This window comes from Squalius cephalus (assembly GCF_949319135.1).
Source record: "Squalius cephalus genome assembly, chromosome: 7".
Lineage (NCBI taxonomy): Eukaryota > Metazoa > Chordata > Actinopteri > Cypriniformes > Leuciscidae > Squalius > Squalius cephalus.
Window position 1 is genome coordinate 47,210,606 of NC_137128.1, and position 6,159 is coordinate 47,216,764.

The following is a 6,159-nucleotide window of genomic DNA, read 5'->3' on the forward strand; positions in this document are numbered from 1 at the left end:
AGGTGAATGATTTCTCTGCAGTGTGAAACACACACAACAGTCTTTTGTTGCTCGAGCGTTTTACAGTTAATCCAGCGCGCGCGGCCGGTGACGCGCGAGGTTTGTTCGGTTCGCTTACGTCACTATTTCTGTTTTGAACGAGAGGCTCTTTGAAATGTTGATGCATCGCGACGCTACAGTGAAATGACGCGACGCGATGATCACGAGAGACGCGCGCAACGCAACGCAAAGCACCGCACATTCCCACCATCGCGGTTACATTATTAACCAAACACGCGTTTTGTTGATTCATTGATTCGGACGCGTGCATAACGCGCTTCATCATCCTCAATGCATTAAAGCATGTTCAATAAAACGCGTTAAATGCAGGCGAACAGATGAGCGCCAGATGTGTCGATGTTCAACATCAGGACAGCGCGCGTGAACGCGGGATCACTCACCTATCTGTAATGCATGCTGTTATGAGCGCTCACCAATGGCACGAGCTCCAGTGCGCGTTACATTCATCCGAATGGCAGCCGAGTTTATGAATGAAGCCCGGGGTGAGGCCACGCCCACTGGCGCTGAAGCCACGCCCACTGACGCTGCTGACGCGAGCGGTGGGATTCCTCCTCGATGTGCGTCAGAGAGGATGATGATGATGATGATGATGATGATCACTGCAGAAATGCACCGATTCATAAAAAGGCTTGGGTTCAAACATAGCCAGCTATAGTTATTAGTTATTACTTGCTTATTAATATCATGCATTTTGTGAACTGCACATGAAATGTGGCTGCAGTTGTGTGAGAATCAGAACCAGAGCACGTGCGCTTTATACTAATGCACATTTACACTGTTCATACTCTGGGAAAAAAATCATTTTGTAAAGATTTTATTGGAGAACGTTTTTACAAGAAAATACGGTCCAACAAAATATGTCCCCGTTGTTGTTGTTTTGCACAAGCTCAATTCTGTTTTATGTTTATTGATGAAAATGCTCCAATATCTCTACTGAAACCGATTCAGATGTCAGTGAGCAGGTGTGTGTGTGTGTGTGTGTGTGTGTGTGTGTGTTGACACTGACTGACGTATGTGGAAAAGGCTTTGTCACTGAAGTTAACATAATATTGCATAAGCTCTTAATATTTATTTATTTGTTTATGGAAATGTGGCAGTATTTATGCAGATGACAAATATTGCATATAAATATGCAACTTACATGTAAAAAGAAACAGCACATTCTACAGGCCAGGGATTGATGAAAAGCTAATAATTAAGCCATAAAAAAAAACGTAAAATTAAAATAATTTTAAAATACTTGCAATAAATAAAAATGTAGAATTAAAATATTTTAAAATAAAAACCCTTACTAAAATTAATCAAACCATAAAAATGTGACAAATTTAAATAATAATATGAATGCAATCAAAATAAACACTTGATTAAATAAATAAAAAACAATATCAAAATAAACCACACTTTAACTAAATCACAAAAATTGAAAGGTATAGCATAATTTTAAAATGAATGCAATTAAAATAGAACAGCAATTAAATCATAGGAATGTAAAATTAAAATATTTTTTAAATGAATGCAAAATAAAATGCTTACTAAAATTTATTAAATCATAAAAATGTCAAATTAAATTAATTTTAAAATGAATGCAATCAACAAGGATATTGTTTTTTACCTGCATGTCATGTGACCATTAACTCACATCAGAAACCCGTGTTGATCAAACGAAGCTAAAAAGAGCAGACAAAGACGTAAAATAAAAACTTATGTAAATATTTCTGTGTGAGAAAAGTTGAAATGAAGAGAAGAATCTGACTGCATAAAGATAATAATAATAATAACCAGATCCCCTAATGAGCTCGTATGACTCCACGTTCAATGATTCCCACTTGCAAGTTAATTATGAAATTCATGAAATTACTTATGAAATTAATTATGTTAAACAGAATCTCGCACTCTAAAGCTGCTCAGACATTATAAAATGGGTTAACAACAATATTCAATAACCTGAGCGGAAGTATTAGTCAGAGCGCTGCAGTTCCTGCGACTGACACACGGTGTCGCTGTTTCTCTTCATGTCAGATCACGTGTTGCACATGAAACGTCAGATCAACAGCATCATCGCTCTGAGTGTCACTCAGAAAATACACTGTGCCTTAAAAAGTGCGTGTTTTGCTGTTTCTTTAGTGTGTAATGTTCCAACATCAAGACGTCCTCTTTAAATCTGGGCAATTATAATATAATCAAATAAAACTACATAATAAACATCATGTTTACACATGACACCTCTTCACTTTATTTCTCTCGACACGAGGACAGGAGAGCTGTCAGGCCATCAATGTAGAAAAGTAACGTGTTACTTTACTAGTTACTTGAAAGAGTTACACACAACACTGCACAAATGAACTCAGTGGCCCTCAAGACGCTCTGTCAGATGAGTGTGAGTGTGTGTGTGAGAGAGAGAGAGAGAGAGAGAGAGAGAGAGTGTGTGTGTGTGTGTGTGTGAGAGAGAGAGAGAGAGAGAGAGAGAGAGAGAGAGAGAGAGAGAGAGAGAGAGAGAGAGAGAGAGAGAGAGAGAGAGTTTTTTGAGTTTTAACACGCTTTATTAAACAACAGTTATTTGTTATTTAACAGAAAAAAACAACAATAACCAAAAAAAAAAACAACAACAACCAAAAAAAACAACAACCAAAAAAAACAACAACACTACATGACTTTACCTTAAATCGCATATAAAAAACAATTCATTATTAAGTACAGAACACATACCAATATCACAACACCATTCAATCTCAAAAACATTGATTGCATTCATCATCTTATAATAATTAAAATCAACAAGAATTCTTGATTTAAACATATTCTTAAAAACTGGTACAATATGTTGCCCATTTCTCTGTTCTATTTCATTTCTTCTGGAAATATAAATAGCTAATTTGGCCTGACCAACAATAAAGTTCATTAATTGACACTTATATTTCTGTAGTCTACTATACTTGAAGCCAAATATAAAACATTGCTTCGTAAAAGAAATCCCTAATAAAGAAAATAAAAATTCTAAAAGATCAAAGAGTGGAGAAAGTCTGTCACAATTCATAAAACAATGGAATATTGTTTCTCTCTCTGAACAGAAAGGACAATTATCATTTACATTGGGATTCAATTTCGTCACAAAGGCGTTTACAGCGATTGCACCATGCAGTATTCTCCACTGGAGATCACCTGCTCTTTTAGTCAATGGTGGTTTGTAAAGTACTCTCCACTCTGGTTTTATTTCCTCTACCACTCCTAGTTTGTCTCTCCATACTGTGTCAATTCTGTCTTTTAATGTATGTTTATTTATTACCTTCACAATACATTTATATAAGATCTTTCCTTTAACTGTACAAAAATCAACATTTTCATTTGTATTCAAACACAACAGAGGACTATTATGTGAGGATTCTTCAAGATCAGGTGTACTTCTAATGTCTGGGAAGAGGTCATTAGCATCAGGGACAATATCACCCATACTGTAACTTTCAAGTAGAGCTTTTTCTTTGGAGTTTAAAACCCCATCCAATTTGTTCAGAAAACTTCTGACAAATCTCACTGACCTTATTCCCAGATGTAAAGCAACAGTTTCGACATTTTTTAATCCAGGTCCGGCTTTTTCAACAATATCTTTCAATTGCAAAATCTTCTTTGACACAAGCAAGTCTTTTAGCCCTGGGAGATCAACTCCTGACACATCAAGGCGACTTCCAAACACAACAGGTTCCTCAAGCAACCAGAAAAGAGACGTGGCTGACTCTGTCCATTTATGTTTAAAAAGTCTCCACACTTTAAAAAGACTTTTATAAAATGAAGGTAGTTTAGACAAATCCAGGAGAGTACAGTCCGTCAAAAACAGTGCAGCATGAAGTCCCATTCCGTTCACCCCAGATAAAATGGTTTGCGCTAATGGTCTCCACACTAAATTCTGGGGACCCATCAGCAATCGCTGGATGAACTGTAATCTAAAAGTCGCTCCTCTGCTAACCAGATTCACCAAGCCTTGACCTCCTTCATCCCTTGGCAAGAAAAGCACACTTTGAGGAGTCCAGTGCAAATTGTCCCAGAAAAAATTGACCATTTCTGCTTGAAGTTTTGGTAACAGTCCCAAAGGCGGATCGACACAAGCAAGTCTGTGCCATAAAGAGGAGCCCACTAGGTTGTTGATTATGAGCGTACGACCTCGATAAGACAATTTGGGGAGTAGCCATTTCCATTTCTGTAAGCGTCCTTTGATTTTTTCTTGCATACAATCCCAATTTTTTGTAACAAAGTCATCATTTCCTAGAAAAATGCCAAGATATTTAAATCCGCCTTTCTTCCAAATTAAACCTCCAGGCAAACTGGGAGGACCTCTATTCCAATCGCCCATTAAAAGGGCCTCACTTTTTCCCCAGTTAACTTTTGCAGAAGAAATTTTTTTAAAACTGTTAACAATGATCTTCAATTTTTCAATATCATCATCACCAGATATAAAAACAACTACATCGTCTGCATAGGCAGAAAGGTAAAACGTGACATTACAGTATGGTATAGTAAAACCACTCAACTCATTTCTTAATTTATGAAGCAGAGGTTCAATAGCCAGGGAATACAGCATGCCTGACATGGCACACCCCTGTCTAACTCCCCTCTGAATCCTAAACGGAGCACTCAAACCACCATTGACTTTGAGAACACTCTCAATGTCACAATACATGGCCTCAATCATATTTATAAAAACCTGACTAAAACCAAAAGCTTCTAAAGTGTCTCTCAAATATGCATGCTCTACACGGTCAAAGGCTTTTTCTTGGTCTAATGAAATTAGACCGCCATTTACACCAAATAGCCTTGCAACATCCAAAACATCTCTAACCAATGAGATGTTATCTAAGATTGACCTATTAGGTATGCAATAATTCTGATCAGAATGTATGACTTTACTCAGAACTTGACTTAACCTTGTAGCTAAAGCCTTTGATAAAATTTTATAGTCTGCGCATAAAAGAGATATCGGTCTCCAATTGCTTATGTTTTGGAGATCTCCCTTCTTGGGCAAAAGGGTAATAACGGCTCTTCTACAGCTTAATGGTAACACTCCTTTATTCAAACTGTCATTAAGAACTAAAAAGAAATCTTCTCCAATCACTGGCCATAAAATTTTATAAAAATCAACAGGAATCCCGTCAATGCCAGGAGTCTTTCCGTTTTCCATGCTCATCATAGCGGTATATAATTCATTTTGTGACAAATTTTGTTCAAGCATGATATTAGACTCTTCATCAATCTTTGGAAGATCATTAAGAAAAGTTAAGTCATTATCTTCTCTTTGAGACAATTCACATTTATATAAGTTTGAATAAAAACCAACAGCATATTTGCGTATCTCACTAGGCTCAGTAAGCTCTTTCCCTGTATCCGAGCGTAATGAATGAATGATACGACTTTGGCCGTTTTTTCTTTCCAAATTGAAAAAAAATTTAGATGGTGCATCCATTTGCGAGATGCTTTGAAAACGAGAACGTATTAATGCCCCTTGAGCTTTTATACCCAACAAGTCTGCAAGCATTTCCTTTTTGGATTTACTGCTTTCGAAAACATCACAATCACCTGTAGAAGCTGTTGTATTTAAAAGTTCTATAATTTCATTTTCTAAAATCTTCATTGACTGGGCCATATCTTTAGTGGCATTAAGAGTGTACTCTTGACATAACTGTTTAATATGGACCTTGCCACAATCCCACCATTGTTGTAGGGAAAAATAAAACTGTTTTTGTTTCTTAAAATTTTCCCAAAACAAATAAAAAATGTCAATAAACTTTTTATCATTCAAAAGGGATGTATTAAAATGCCAGTAAGCACTCTTTAAAAACACAGAATTAATAAAAATATTACAAACAACAGAACAGTGATCAGAAAAACCTACAGGAATTATTTTACATTCTCTGACAATGTTTGCTTGATGATTAGACACATACAGCCTATCTAGTCTCGCCATAGAAATAATATTATCTCTACTATGTGCCCAAGTATATTGCCTATTCTTGTGATGCACATTCCTCCAAACATCACATAAATCAAATGTTCTCAACAATTGCGTGAGCGCTTTTTGTGAGGCGATATGTGGCTCTAAATGATTTCTATCTA

General features: G+C 36.4%; 1 protein-coding gene across 1 annotated transcript in view; it reads right to left on the reverse strand.

The window, feature by feature from the left end:
• cbarpa (CACN subunit beta associated regulatory protein a) overlaps nt 1-547 on the reverse strand; it is a gene marked incomplete at its 3' end in the record, with an annotated part of 27,629 nt that extends 27,082 nt beyond the window's left edge. The window contains exon 1 of the mRNA XM_079876798.1: nt 441-547. The remainder of the gene's footprint in view (nt 1-440) is intronic.
• Nucleotides 548-6,159: the final 5,612 nt, after the last annotated feature.